At 41.7% G+C, this 16,032-nt stretch overlaps 1 long non-coding RNA gene across 1 annotated transcript; it reads left to right on the plus strand.

The window, feature by feature from the left end:
- Nucleotides 1–15,354, plus strand: LOC143106717 (uncharacterized). Its single transcript, XR_012983723.1, has 3 exons — nt 1–80; nt 6,661–6,737; nt 15,236–15,354. It is a non-coding gene; the product is annotated as an uncharacterized LOC143106717 (long non-coding RNA).
- The last annotated feature ends 678 nt before the right edge of the window (nt 15,355–16,032 follow it).

Raw genomic sequence — 16,032 nt, forward strand, 5'->3', positions numbered from 1 at the left:
CACTCCAAGAGACGCCCGTGTCATCTAAGACGGGGCCTGTGAGCTCATCCGCCGACCTCGTCTCCACAAATGCATTGATGGTGTGGTCCTCAGTCACACAGCACATAACCTGCTTCAGATATGACTAATGCGATAGGCAGTGGCCTGTGAATGCTTTCAATAATTTTTTATTCTATTGTTTGTGTTGCTTGAAACTTTATTAATTTTTGAATCTATTGTTTGTGTAGCTTGAACTTTTATCAATAATTAACTATGTTAGTCTGGACATACATTTCACACATGTCTGTTCACTGATGATTCTTCACAAACCTCAAACTCAGGGTAAAGTAAGACTAGATGAATGTGATCTGGACTTTGTATAGGAAGGTCATCGTGTAAGAGATGGTCTAGAACAGTGTTTCCAAAACTTTTTTTCTGGGGACCCACTTTTTAAAAATGACAGACCATCGCAACCCATTTCACTTCAGATCTAACATGCAACCACCAATATTGTTTCAGGCCACATGTTCTCAAACTTTTCTATGCCCCCACCCCCACCCCCTCTATCAGTGGGGCCACTTTTCAGCCCGGGAGTTTCAGGCCCAAGACCGGCCCACGTTTTCCATAGTGGTGGAAATTGGATAAATGAAGCAACATTTCAGCTCTTACTATCCTGTCGTTTTTATTAGTACCATGGTTCAACAAATGTGTAAAGGTTATATTAATTCACTTAAACTGAGAAGTTAACAAAAAATATTCCACTATTCCACAAGTTAACAAAAACAGAAAGAAAGACTGAAAGAAAGAAAGCCTTTGAAATGTAGCCTATCCCACGCTTCCACAAAGAGGCATATTGAACTAATGTTTAGGCTACATGTTTTTTGCATGGGTAGGCTATATTGTTGTTTGGTGATTTAGCCTACTCCTTTACTACACCCTCTTTTAAGCAAACAAGGCATATAGGTTCATCATGTAGCATACATATTTGGCTCTTTCTTACATTAAATAACTTTAATTTATCCTCTCTACTTGTCCCTGTAGTCATGGCCTCCTTATCACTAATTTCGGGCTCATCATTTTCAGTGGTCGACTGGTTGATCTGCTGCTCAGAGGCTACAATTTTTACCGCATAGGCCTACACAGATCAAACTTCAGTTTTGCATACTGCAAAGTCTATGAATCGGATACAAAAGGCTAATATTTTAAGAAATGTAATATGTTGCTTGCAAATAGCTTGACAACGTTACAAACGTCCAATATTAGCCCAATAACTGCTAATAAGCATTGCCTAAAGGCTATCTCTCTTTACCAGTTGCCACTTTTGTCTGTAGGCCTAATCTAGAAGCTTGGCACATTTAGCAGCATCTACCTGGCTTCAGTCCCTCCTGGCCTCTTTCTACCATCCATCCTTCCTGACGCTTATGGCTACTGTAGGGCCGGCCCGGCTATCCGTATCTGAGAAAACTTTCTTGGAAAAGACGGGCTATATGGACCCAACCAACTCTTTTTGGGAGGGGAGAACTCCCTCACACGGTAGGCTACAACCCATGCAAAGGCAACGGTGCCATGCACAGAATGCGGAACGTGTAGCCTACTTTAAGAGAAGACTAACGTGACAAATGTCAATATTTTTTTCCTCGACCGGCCCAAAAGTGAAGCGGCCCCCCGGGAATTCTCCCGATTACCCACCCCGGGCCTGCCCTCTATGCTTCTATGCTTTATTTGGAAAGTTGAATCTGCATTTAGTTAAATGTTGTTTGTAGGCCTTATACTAAGGCTGTGTATTGATGTTGTGACCGGCTATGTTGTAAGAATAGAACAAGGGGCTTTTGCGCAATAGTCAAAAGATAATGTGCCTTTACTGTAGCCTAGTAGAGTTTGCGAGGTGGAAAACAAGAGGAAATAATAGTGTTTAAAATGCCGAGTGACGTCTGGGGGTCACTGAGCAAGAACCGCTCTAGAATGCCCAAGTTCTTGCTCAGTGACCCCCAGACGTCTCTCGACCCCTTGTGTGGTCATTTCCTGTGGGCTAACTCAGCCTTGACTTGACTCCTCTGAGTCCCATGGCCTCACTGGGTGGCATCGTTCACATGATCTATCCGCTGCGGGATCGGAATGTGCCGTAACTATGCTGTCGATTGATTTCCTCATGAGGTGCAATTTCCTCAGGCCCTGTCAAATTTTAAAGGAGATGTTTAAGACTGGCTCGGAGCCAGTGAGGTCACCTCGTGGGCCTGGCAGGCACACTAGCCTCCTCTTCTGAAAATGTTTTTACTGTTTACACACATTTTCAGAACTCTGTGTCTATTTTTTATTCTTTTTAATCTACACACAAAACCTACAATTGCTCACTCAGAATGCCTTAAAATCTCTTCAGCAAAATGACACACAACATTCAAAATGTCATAAACACATCTCTAAAGCAAACATTCGCCTCACATTATAAACACTTTTGTCAGAAGAGCTTTAGTGTCATATTATGTCTTTCATGGGCTTCTATGTATATTTCCGTACAAGAGTGAAAGTCATCTATAGAGAGACGTTGAAATACACCGTAAACAAGGTGCAAGCACAGGTGAGACCACCTGCAAGGCATTGCTGCCTGATGCACGCCGTTGGAACGGCTGCAGGGTCGTCAGCCAGCAGCCCCTCTTCCCTGATGTTTCGCCTCTTTTAATCCCGGAACATCTCCAGGTGGTGAAGCAGTGGCATGGACATCTCTGCAGCCGGCCCGAGGATCCAGCTCTCCCCCAAGCCTTGTCTTTTCTGCTCCGCGTCCTCCGCCAGGTCTTTCAGGGCCTTCCCCAACGTGGAGCCTCTGACACCAAGAGTCTTGAGGAACCGCTGGGTGGAGGTGCCAGTGAAGCCTCTTCAGCCAACCTCCACTGGATAGGTGTAGGCTCTCCAGCCAGCTTGTGTGCACGCAGTTGCAAGCTCTGCATACTTCTCCCTCTTCCTCTCGAGTGCAGCCTCCATCCCATATTCCCATGGCAGAGTCAGTTCGACCATGATGCCAGCGCTTGTGGTGTTGGACCAGAGTACGATGTCTGGTCGAAGAGAAGTTATGGCGATCTGCTGTGGGAACTTCAGTTGTAGACCTAAGGCAACTTTCCTCCATGCGGCAGCAGGGACCTCTCCCTTACGATGCTGCCTAGCCCCCCTCCCTCTTGCCTGACAAATTGGATAGGCTGGTGTGATGTTGTTGGGTTGGTCCTGTTCTCTTCAAGCCTGCGTGCTTCGATGACCTCTGCTAGCTTCTGCAGGACGCGGTCATGGCACCACCCGTAACAGCCCTGGGTCAGTGCTGGGACTCTGGTGGCCACAAAGTTGTGCTGTGCTGACCAGTGTGTAAGCAATAGTGAAACCAATTTTCCCCCAAATAATTTGCTGTCAATACAGTATTTTACAGCCAACAACAAAAAAGGAAGCAAAATACTATGACCAGCAGATATACATGGATTTTGCCAAAGACAGAAATTACTGATTACTATCAAATTACCTTGCTTTTTACAAAGAAAATATATTACTGTGTTTGGGGTGGGGGGTGGGAGGGGCAGTTGGGCATGTATATTTATAGGCCTATAGACCCTTTAAACTGCAGAAACAAACATACTGTATGCGTTCCTAGGCATTTCCGGAGGCACAGAAAGCAACATTGAGCTAATGGTGACAAACGACAAGTTTTACATAGAGTCTATTCATAGGCCTATACTAAGGCAATGATTGGATGGTGTTCAGTAAAGTAATGAGTGTTTGTAGCCTGGAGATTCCAGACCCTGGTAATCTAGAAAGATTGCAGTTTTTTTCAACTGCTTACACACTAAATCTTTGCTTGTCACACAATTTTCTAAACATGTCTTCCAAACATCATAACCCCACACCAAATCTGCAAAACCATACACTGATTTTCAGTGTTTGACTCAGTTTTCAATTTACTAAAACACATTTTGCAAAACACCACTCAAAATGTTCTACTTAACACACAAAAATCTAACAGGAAATATCTTGATTTCGTTTTTCAAACACAACCCATTAAAATAGCACACTAAATCACCAGTGCTTCACTCAAAAATTAAAAATTCAAATATGCTTTATTGGCATGACAAATAAGACATTCGTATTGCCAAAGCAGTCATACAAAGTATGGAGGGAACATGAATAAGACACAGAAATAAAACTAGGTGTCTATGTGTACACATAGATATAGGTGTACACTATATCACAGTATAACAATAACAACACAGAAACATAATAATATATAATAGTACACATACATATACATGCACACATACAGTATACATACATACACACATATATACATACATGTATACTGTATGCATATATGCACAGATCAGCACACCTTTAGAACAGGACAATATAGAGATAAGATTATAAATATAAATAAATGAAATAAAATTAAGTTATGCTGCAGTCTCTCAGCTTATGACAGTGTGTAATGTATCTTGCTGCTAGAGGGGCTGAATGTCCCTCTCCTGAGAGGATAGCCAGTTTTTCATGTGTGCCCATGGTTTCAAACTTTGGGTAATATGTTTTAAAGCTAGGGAAAGATGCATCTCTTATGTCTTTATATTTATCACAGTGAAGAAGAAATGGCTCCTCTGTCTCAACCTTCCCTGTCTGGCAGTGACCACATATTCTTTCCTCTTTGTGCAGCCAGGTTTTCCTGTGCCTGCCTGTTTCCACTGTAAGATTGTGGTCACTTAGCCTGTACTTGGTCAGGATTTGCCTCTGCTTCGTATCTCTGACAGAGAAGAGATACTGTGCCAATTTATATTCTCGATTTAGGGTCAGATAGAATTTCATTCTGCTTTGACTGGTATTGATTTCTCCAATGTTCCAAATAGTGTTCTTTTGCTTGTTTGATGAAATTTTTGACACTAATTGCTGATTTGGATGTTGTATATTAGTGTTTGTTATGGAGTTAGTGAGCTTCAGTACCAGTTGGCACAAGGGGCTCTTATCAGGGTTCAGTTCCTGGGTTTTTAGGGCCTCAAAATGGAGTGTATTTTTCGGACTTGATTTTAAGTGCATCCAGAATTTTAGTGCTCGTTTTTGGATAGGTATTGCCAATGGGTAACGGCCTAATTCTGCCCTACATGCATTGTTTGGTGTTTTTGTTTGGACTTTAAGTATATATATCGACAGAATTCTGCATGTAGGGCATCTGTTGGATGCTTGTCCCATGCAGTGTAGTTATGCATGCTGAGTGGACCCCACACTTCACTTCCATACAGCGCAATAGGCTGTATTATGCTGTCGATTACCACAAAGCACTCACTCTCTTCACATGTGTAAACACTCATTACTTTACGGAACACCATCCAATCATTGCCTTAGGCCAATGAATAGATATACCGTATTCTATGGTATGGACCCTTTCAATCTGGCCCTAGAGGATTTACGGTTGAAATGTTCAGAACCAATGCAGATACTTTGAAAGGAAAAAAAAAACCCTCCACACACACACACACACACACACACACACACACACACACACACACACACACACTTTGGAAAAAACAAAGTAATTTGATAGTAGTCAGTCATTTCCGTCATAGGCAAAATCAGCTTTTTCAGAACTCCATGTACATCTGGTGGTCATTGTATTTTGCTTTGCTTTGTTCTTGTTGTATTACTGTATACTGTATTCGCAACAGCAAATTATTTGGGAAAAATCACTATTTTTGGTTTCAATATTGCTTGCATTTTTACTGTGTATTTCAACTTCTCTCTATAGATACTGTAACTTTCACTCTTGTATGGGAATGCATATATAAAGCCTATGAAAGACAGAAGAGCGTTTGGAAGAGAGAGGTTTTGAGCAACAGTGTGTACATGATGTATCCAAAATGTCATATTATGACAAAAGTTTTTGTAATGTGAGGCGAATGTTTGCTTTAAAGATGTGTTTATGACATTTTGAATGTTGTGTGTCATTTTGCTGGAGATTTGAGGCATTTTGCATTTTGTGTGAGCAATTGTGGGTTTTGTGTGTGGAGTTCTGAAAAATAGACACAGTTTTGAAAATGTGTGTAAAACAGTTGTAAAAAACTGTTGGTCTGGCCATGACTAATGTAATGGCCCAACTCGAGGGGCGGCACCAGGCATGCATTTGAAAATCTCACTGCACGCAATTGGATAACACTACGACCAGTGTTTACTGACTGATTCGTTGCAGCACTGTCATCATCTGTTTAGCTCGCCTCTGGCCTGACTATATCAGATACACCGATGTGATTGGTTCCTCGCGATGCAAGGGATAAAAGTAATGTGCATCATTACTCATTGCCAGAGTGTCTCGCAAAGACAATTCAAATTGTGCTCTCGTGAGAACTCTGGATTTCCAGGGTAGTGTTTGTACATTGAGGACTGAGTGTGAATAAGTGATGTATAAGTAAGTGTGCCATTTTGATAGGTTGTGTTTGAAAAACAAGTTACTTCCTGTTAGATTTTTGTGTGTTAGGTAGAAAATTGTGTGTGGTATTTTGCAAAATGTATTTTAGGAAATTGAACACTGAGTCAAATGCTGAGAATTAGTGTATGGTTTTGCAGATTTGGTGTGGGGTTATGGTGTTGGAAAGATATGTTTAGAAATGTGTGTGTCAAGCAAGCATTTTGTGCACTTTAGGAAATCCAATGTTCAGATTTTTTTTTTTCCAGAGCTCGTCATTTCATGTACCACAGACCCGAAGTAGAGAAGATATTGTCAACCTTAAGCAACACCTGGCACAAACAAGGTGAGAGCAGCATTCTGCTGCATTCTGATTTTGACCACATACATGTTTACATATGCATCAACACACAGTACAGGGAGGTACAAATGTAGTTAATTAGGGTTATAAGTCTTAGCTCAGCATCTGGAGGGAAATAATGTCTCGCTCATTGATTGTGTGATGGCACATGTGGGATTTGGTGCTGAAGCTGCAAATGGCAACAGAATAAAAGCAGGATTTTAAGACTGGGATTACATGAAAGACACAAAAAACCAACATTGTGTTCTAAGCCATCCCGAACACCATAGAAATTACATTACTGTCCTCCAGGGTCAAGGATAGTAGCCATCCTTCTTCAAGTTGTCAGTTCATCATGGAGTAGAAGTAGTTGTTTTCTGTGAAAACATTACATGTATGGTGGTTTTTCATGCGTTTTTGTTCCCTAAAAGTAATACTGCCAGTTTCACCTTTCAAACTCAATTTACTGTGTTCACTAGTTTATCAGTAACTCCTGCAGTCAAGAGAAGCTGAAAAAAGGAGGGAAAACTGTTGTTGTTGGACAGTAATAATGGCTATCTGTTCCAATTTTGTGTCTTCCCTCTGAGGAGTAGACGAGCTGGACAGAAACTGGAACACCAAATAGATTGTGTTATCATTGCAATGTTGCAATAGGCCTACCACAATAAATTTTGTCTGTGTACACACTAAAAAAGAAGGAACACAGTACCTCATATCGCTTGAACTGAGCACTCTTTCTAATCTGACCAGATCCTGATCCTGCAACAACTAGCTCAAGATATAGCAACATATTATTTCTGTATTATTTCTAACCCTTTTGCTGCTTGCTTTCCATTGAGCATTGGTGTACCCCTGAAGTCAGTCGATTATTCATCCTGTAAATGCTCTTGTAAAGGCAATTGACCGATCCCAAGCCCCTCCTCCCATTGTCAGTCCCATAGTTACTGTTGCTAAGTCGGACAAGTTTGCAGGAAAGTGTGCGAGAACGCGTGTTCAACATGGGGACGCAGCACCCCCATTTAGCCGAGTGCAACAGTATGCTGGATTTCTGGGCGTCAAGTAATATTGATATATTCAAAAAACAGAGGTCAGAAAAGCCTTCAGTATGCAGATGGACACATTCACAATGTCCGCTGTTATCAGGGGGTCAGGATTTGAAGGGTTAGCTTCAGCCACTTAGCATGGCATTTGGCCGCCGACATTTTTGAAAACATGGCGTTACATGGTTGCAACTTCCGGCACCAGTTTTTACATGCTGATTGGTAGATGACAGCTCATGCACGAGTTTAGTGTTGGGCACGAGCGTCTTAGCGCGTCCATGTTGGTTTGCATTTCTGGAAGACGACAAATAAAACAACTAACTACTTGGATTAAGCTACTGATACTTGACTTAATGCCTACATGGTTTAGGCTGTATTACCGGACTTTGTGGTAAATAAAAGAAAAATGTTAATGTTGTCATATTAGGCTATTATTTGCCGTATATACCTTAAAGTAACTGACATACACTTTGGCAGATGCATAGCAATGACCTATATCCAATTATTAGCCTACTCATTGCGTTGTGTATGAAGACTATTTTAAAACGCACAGGCTGTAGTTCTGTAGAACGCAACGTCTGGATCATATAACCTGTCTCCCCAAGTGATTTAAAACTAAACAAATGTCAATGACTTATTTCGTTTGCTTTGACATAGATACTGTAAACATTGACATGATTAGGCTATGCATTTGATTTAAATGTTCAGCCTGCCAGTCGAGGCAAAAGCCAAATGTCCAACAACAGTTGCAGACTCTATGCCTGCTCGAACCACACCCGAGCGATGTGCGCTTCTATCGGAAGTTTAACTTGCGTTGGCTTCATTTCGTCTGCCTGCAAATGTAAAATCGCTATTTTTACACAATTAAAAAGGTTCCAAGACCCTCAGAAGTCTACCAATGCAGTGTGGAGTTACTTGGAACCTTTTTAATGGTGTAAAAATAGCGATTTAGTTGCATAGGCTACGCTATGCCCCCACAGCTACTCGGCTAAAAACGGCGTAATTTGGAATGCTAGGGGGTGAGCGAAGGTGCCTATTGGACACATGTGAGTACTCGGCAACATCTTTCAGTACAGCTAAGGTCAATTTCACACCGAACTTCTCCTTTAATGGGATGCATGTTAACTGGGGATAAACTATAGGGTGTGGGCGTCATGACGTAATTACTCCGCCATGTTGATTGCCTCCTTTACCGCTACTCAGACTACTGCCTATGACTACTGCGTAATGTACTCCCTCTCAGCCGTTAATAATGCTGATTTTGTCAACATACCGGTACCTGGCTTCTCTATTGAATGCGTCCCGGTAAATTCCAGATCCTTTTCGGGATTATTCCAGATCCTTTTCGGGATTTTAACATATTTCTTCTATCTATTTTTCTATCTATTCTTTCTCAACTCTACTTCTAGCTACATCTCTTCATTCAACAACGTTATGTCCAGAGTTATTTTAACGTTCGCGTAGCCATCAACATGGCCGCCACGTCCCACAATGCAACGCGGATCCCACGCCCTATTAGCACGTTATCACGAGCAGGTAGTTTACCGTATTTGCTGCAGATGTGACTCTGATTCAATAAACAGATCTGTGCAAAAATATGGTGTCGACGTGTCCATAACAAAATCTAACCATATTTCGAGGATTAATAGAAGACGGGACCAAGTGCTGCAGATCCAAGTTCCCACGCAACTTAGGAGAGTGACTAGCCTGTTAAGCAGTTCATGTTGGGGTGGAGAGATAGCTTCTCTTCGGTAGGCCGATAGCCTACTTATTATTTTGAATGGCTGCTTTAGAAGGAAGAGTTCAAATAAACATGATACAAGTGTATTGAAAAGAAACCACTCCGAGTTCAAACCCATATCACGCATGACATATCTGCAGTTTGCAGACGTGATTTGTCTTGCACTAGACTTCATCAGTGCCCTCTTATGCTATAATTAATTTAAACATAGGCAATGTAGTAGCCTAGGTCTAATATTGGCGGTTTCGAGACTGCATAGCCTATATAGCAAGGCATAGTTTTGAATTTGCACGATTCGATCTTTAGAAGACATTGGCTATCTCTCGTTCAGCCATGCAGTAGGCTATTATTGCGTTTGTTGAAAAAATGATCATTAGCTTATTTCTGTGAACAGTCTTCTATCCCAAGTTAAACATGGCAAGGTAGCAAAGCTGAAAGTAGGCTTATTCTTGTTGTGTGTAAGGCGATACGTGATTGAAAGTGTAGCCTTTTGCACGTCTTTCGTATGAATGTGCGAGTTCAGTTCCTGCAAGGTAGGTATAATTTTTTGCGTAGGCTTATGTTGTCGTTTCATCAGTGGAAACCAGATTTAGTTATGTTTTTGTGTGTAGTTATGAACACAAATAAAGGCAACATTTTCGTACACACTCAGATTTCTTTACTGAAAAGTAGCTATCCAAAGTTAGGCTATGCCAAGTTAGGCCTATGCTATGTGTGTTAACGTTTCACACGGTCAGGATATCGGATGTCACTTCTACAAGTATCCCAGGCTTATCTTTGAACCTTTTTGAGCTCTTTAGTTATTTAGTTAATTAGGCCACTCGCAAAAGAAGCATTATAGCATTCGCATAACCGGCGTATTGTCATACAGAATGGACACTAGAAAATTCAAAATTGACGAGGTTGACCGAGGTCCTCCGAAGTCCTCATTGTGACATATTAAAAGGGGGCGTGGTTTGGGATCGGTCAATTGTCTCAGACTTCACACTTCACATCCTCTCTTGTCTGTGTGCTAACTGCCCTAAGAGAGAAATGCATTAGCGTGCTGCTAGCACAACCGCTAGATGAGCTGAGGGTCACCCTGCCTGTAGCTGGTGTAGCCAGTGTGTTCATCAGGAGTTGGCTGCTCTTGTAAATGCATTTGTCTCTGCGACCTACACCCAAGCCCTCGTTTGAGTTAATGGCTCTATGGCTAAGTGAAACGTATTAAAGTGCCAATGGCATGATTTTCAGATGAGATGAGAAGCTTGCCTCTGTGTGTGTGTGTATGTGTGTTCAGTTCACCCACTAAGCTGCCTGTATGGAGCTTTAGCTCCGGGTGATATTTGACTGGCCTGGTGCTTGGTCACAATCTACCAGATGAGCATCATTTCCTTTTCTTTTTTATCCACTCGCAGTGGGGGTTTTTTAGCCACCTCCTGCCTGTGGAAAAACACGGAGCATGGCGAAAAATCAGCTGTGGCATTTAGTGCCACAGGCTGGAACCCCATGGCCCACTCCAGGGGCGTCTTGTCAAATAGCAGCGTGGCTCCTCTCAGAAGGCTGACATTTCCAACAGACTCCTCTCAGGCCCCTTTGATGGATGTCTGATTTGAATGATTAATTATTTATCTATCAGGGGGACTACGGAGAAGGAAGAGGAGGGAAGCGTGGCATTTTCTAGAAGCTAATCGAGAAGCTCTCGTCCCTCTCTCTGAATGTGAAGTAGTGTTGGGACCGCAGTCTCTTTCACTGGGTAAACACAGTGACAGATACCCTTGCTGTTTGCCATTCAGGACCACTTTGGGCTCAGACCAACTGTCACATCTCTTGTTGTTGTCGACCTGCGCTGGTGGTGGTGAACTTAAAGGTTACTCAAGTAATTTCACTTCAGTGTAATCCTGGGTGATTTGTTAACTATGAGCAGGTGTGTGGTTGAAAGATACCGTCTTGGCAAAAAGGTCCCATCCAAGGCATCCAAACTAGTTTGTTCCATGCCTTACTAACACTGTAGCTAGAATTTTGGTAGAGAAGTTGTCCGTGGGATTTAGTGATTGAGTGAACTGATGTGGGTTAGCATAGTACTGCACCAATGCATGCACAGGAAGGCTACACTCTGTGTGGTTTTCAGGGGCTAAATCAAACATCTGATGCAAGCAGTGTCTGAATTGTTTGTTGAAGCCCATGGTTATGATGTAGTCACAGAGTATTTGTAACTTTGCATTGTGATTACAGGCTGACCAATTTGGGTTTTCCATCTCTTCTTTCTCTCAGTGCCACATTGTCGCAATTTCATACATCATCATCAATAATACACTTGAAATCTCGTCACATTGTCAGGCCACATGGCCAGTATGTAAGCATGTGAGTAGATGCTATAGGCCTATGAAAATCTAGCGTGATCTATCTCTTGTATAGATCTACTGAAACATAATTACATCCGCATGTGGAGTATACACATGTATCCCACATGAATAGAAAAAAAATATTAGTTCTTCTCACAGGTCCCCTCCTGTAAAATGTTTTTTCCATTCTTTTCATATACGTATGTGTTTCTCCCAATATGCCTGAAGTGCTCAGTCTGCCAATATATTTACCTTTAGCCCTAAACTATCATAGCTTGTGGTGATAGTAGTTAGCAATAACATTTAGCATCCAGTGCTCTCATCAAAATTGAATTGAGACTCTGTACTCTGATATCTAAATGTGGAACAGCTTTGACTATGATGATCATTTTGAATGGTGATGAATGAAGACCCAGTCAAGCCAATGGTAGGAAAGATCAGGAACAGAGTTTTATTTACAATGATGCACATCAAAGGAGAGACACCATGACTTGACCTAAAGACCCACCAGCTGCTCTAACTAGACAAGGACATAGTTAGAGTTTTAGTATCCTTCCAGGCTGACAAGAGATGGCGTTGGTGATCCCATCTTACGTGGACCACACTGAATCAAACAATGATTAGTGCCAACCTGGCAACCCAGAGCAGATTGCTACTCACGCAGGGGATGCACCCATGCAGAACAGTGAAACACTGCAAAACCATAATATTCCCTCTTATCTCTAAACACATAGTCACACACATATACACAGGGACAGTACAGGAGCAGAATGAAATAAAAACAGTCATCTCATATGTGTAAGAACAGAAACATCAGGACATAAATTACTTGTTTACTTTATTTACTATAGGAATATAAAAATCATAATTTCTTATTCCAATACGCTCAACTAATATTACATTACGGTTGCAAAGGTGTTGTTATAAGGGGATCATTTCACTGTTCACTGTCCACACAAGAAATTAGCTGCATTGACAGTGTTGCCTGGCGACCAGTATCAAGATCAACTGTAAGCTACTGAAAATATTTTACAGCCATGAAGGGGGCATATGTCAAGTGTGTGTGTGTGTAGGTACCTCATAGTCTTTAGATATTTGATTACAATAGTACTGTTTTCATTGGTTATAAATTATTGTTACAAAGATGTTGGAAAGCTTTTACTTAAAAGAAGCAAATCAGAGAAATGCAGAGACTGTGTTTCAATAGAGATACTATTGGCCTTGGAGACTGGATCAGTCAAACTCTAGAACAATGAGCTATTTACAAGTCAACACACACACATACACGCTCACACACATAATTCAGAGTATCGTATCACATAACAACCCCTTGGAGATGAAAGTCTTGAGTAGCTTAGTGCCTCTCCGTATTGTTGAGATGTAAATGTAGAATGGGGTGGTGTGACACCAGGGGAGCCATACTTCATGTGCACCCCCTTGCTGTGACCCGTTCACTCTCCAAAGCAGAGAAGTACTTGCATGATTAAGGAACACAGTGATGAATTGCTTTCTTAATGCTGCAGCATAGTCAAATGATCTCTCTGACATACGCCAGTGTGGCATTTTTTCTCTCTCTATCTGTGCAGTAATGTAAGGTAATTATGCATGCAATCTGCGAAAGCATGCAACCACATTCTGAGAAAGGTTGCGGAGTGGAGCTAAATTGCTGTAATGAAGTAATTAATCTGTTGTTGTCAGGCTTTGCACCGCACAATTCTTAGTCCGGGATATTTTTTAAAGCACTTTGCCGTGTGTGTGTGTGTGTTTTAAGACCTCATTTGTTGTCTGTATATTTGTGGATTCACATTTGCATGTGACTCAGGAAGTAGGTCCAGACGTTTCACTTGCAAAGGTTCTGCTCTTTTAAAGATGCGACTAGATAATTTATGAAGCGTACATAATGTGTACACGTAAATACACAGGTGTGTGTGTGTCTGTGTGTGTGTGTCTGTGTGTGTGTGTGTGTGTGTGTGTGTGTGAAAAAGACCATCTGGTCTTTCTTTCCTATTAAAACTTTCATAGCACAAATGTGGCTAGAGAGAACCTTTAAAGTTAGCTAGCTAAGAGTGAAGCAGGTGTGTTAGTGAGAAGTATGCAAATTTGTTCCATAAATTCATTCAAGTAAGCATTGGTTCAGCATTGATTTGCATTAATATTCATGCATTTACCCAACACGCCATGACCTACTGCATAAGAGTGTGTTTGAAACAGTGTCTTTTTGTGGAGGCCCATCATTACATGGCCTACCTTTATGCTGCAGTGTTTGTTAATTACCTCTTGGGGGCATAGGCTACAATTTGGACTATTGGGTCAAAAAACATGCTCACATTTATTTTTTGACTGTTTAATAATATGTGTTTTCTTCACTGTGGCTTGGGAGCATGTTCAGTCACGTGTTTGAGCATTTTAGAACCACTGATTGACCCTTTTCCACGTAAATAGCATGAGAAGGGTATTCCAAGTCTTTAATTTAGTAACAAGCCTGGATAAGTTAACACAAAACAAGTGGTAAAAAGATGTTACAGATGGAGACAATATCAACTCTTTGGATCAGTGGTTGAGCTGGCAATTTCCTGCCGGGAGGATCAGCCTATCCGCGCGGATGGCATCATTTGTGGCCATCGGAAATGTGGCACCTAATTGGCTTGTTTGTGAAAATGGTGCCAAAAGTGAGCACATGTCAGACACCATTTTTAAAGATGGGGGCGGCCAGCTGGTATGCTAATTGGCTGAAGCTAACCCTCCAAATCCTGCCCCCTGATTTGGATGTGTACCATAGACTCTTGAGTTAACTATACCAGGATGTCACGATACTTGGAAAATCCCCCAGGGTTAATGTGTCCAAGACAGTGTAGTTCATTCAAATTGTTACCTTGGTCTTTTACTTTCACACTTTGGTTACTTAAATGTTGTACAATGAGAGGTCTAAAGAATATCTCTGTCCACCCACTGTACATTGTTATGGAATGCATTCTCTTAAGAATGTTCCAAACTCCTCTCCTCTGCTGTCCACATTTAGCTGGCTAAGGTGAAAACCATCTCCGTCCACATTGTTGTTTTTGTATCGTTTTTTTTAACAGTTTCGCTTCCACCCTGAATTGCCATAAAAGTGTTGTGTTGTTGGTGGTGGCTGGAATGTTCAGTTACTTTAGAATCATGGCAACTGCACGTCATTGTATCTAAACTGCGTTTTCACTGTACTATAATGCAAACCCTGTGTTTTCAAATGTACTGTATGCACTCCAGAGAGCGTCGTCAAAAAGTATAATTTTCGGAGTATCGTGTCCGAATGTGCTGTTTTAATGTGGACAGAGGGCTAAACGGAGATATTTCCCCGGCTTAGTGTGGACAGGGCCAAAGTGTTAATGTCACCTTGCTCCTTTAATGCATGCCCTGCAGGAGACTCCTGCGGGCAGTCAGACAGGGCAGAGGCTACTTTCAGCTGCTGGAGAAGGAGGCGCAGGAGGCCAAGGGGCAGGAGACGCAGAGAGCCCCAGAACCTCAACCCCCCCGCCTGTCCTCGGACAGCGACACAGACTCAGAGAGGTGAGAGGCAGAGACCAGGCTTTTATTTAACCTTGATTTAAGCTGTGCCAGAAAGATCAAACACAGGAATCCACATTGTATTTACTTCATTTTAGGCTTATGTGCTTTTAACCTTGGAAAGGCCTCCATCGGAACAACAATCTTTTGCTGAGGTCTTTGCTATGGCAAACAGCAGTACATGCCAGTTTCTAGCAGAATGTTATACCTATAGAATAACAATTATATGCATTAAGCATTAATATGAAAAAACAATTAGGGTTAAAAAAAGTAGTGGGACATAAGATCAACTGCTGACCTACACAGTAGGATAACTTCAAGTATAATGATGGAATGATGTTTTAAATTTACCTTCTCTACCTTCTTGTTCTTTACACTGTATGTTTTTTTTGTTATCGTGGGGAGCTATGAATTGCCTAGTAACTGGGGGACATGGTAATGCTGAAATGTGAAATATGAGCAGTGAAGCAGCGTCCAAAACTGTAAATCAGAACTGTTGCCATTGTTTACCAGTGTGCCTGTCACATAGCAACAGCCCAGGCCAGCGTATGTAACAGAACTTACTTTCACACTTCTCATTGGCGTTGCCATGAAAACAATAACTTTACATGCTCAGAAATTCAAAATGCTGAAAGCACTGTAATGAGATATTT

Source organism: Alosa pseudoharengus, unplaced genomic scaffold, assembly GCF_046254945.1.
Source record: "Alosa pseudoharengus isolate Yale_2024_CS ecotype anadromous, Long Island Sound unplaced genomic scaffold, YU_APseudo_1.1 YU_APseudo_1.1_scf_6, whole genome shotgun sequence".
Classification (NCBI taxonomy): Eukaryota; Metazoa; Chordata; class Actinopteri; order Clupeiformes; family Clupeidae; genus Alosa; species Alosa pseudoharengus.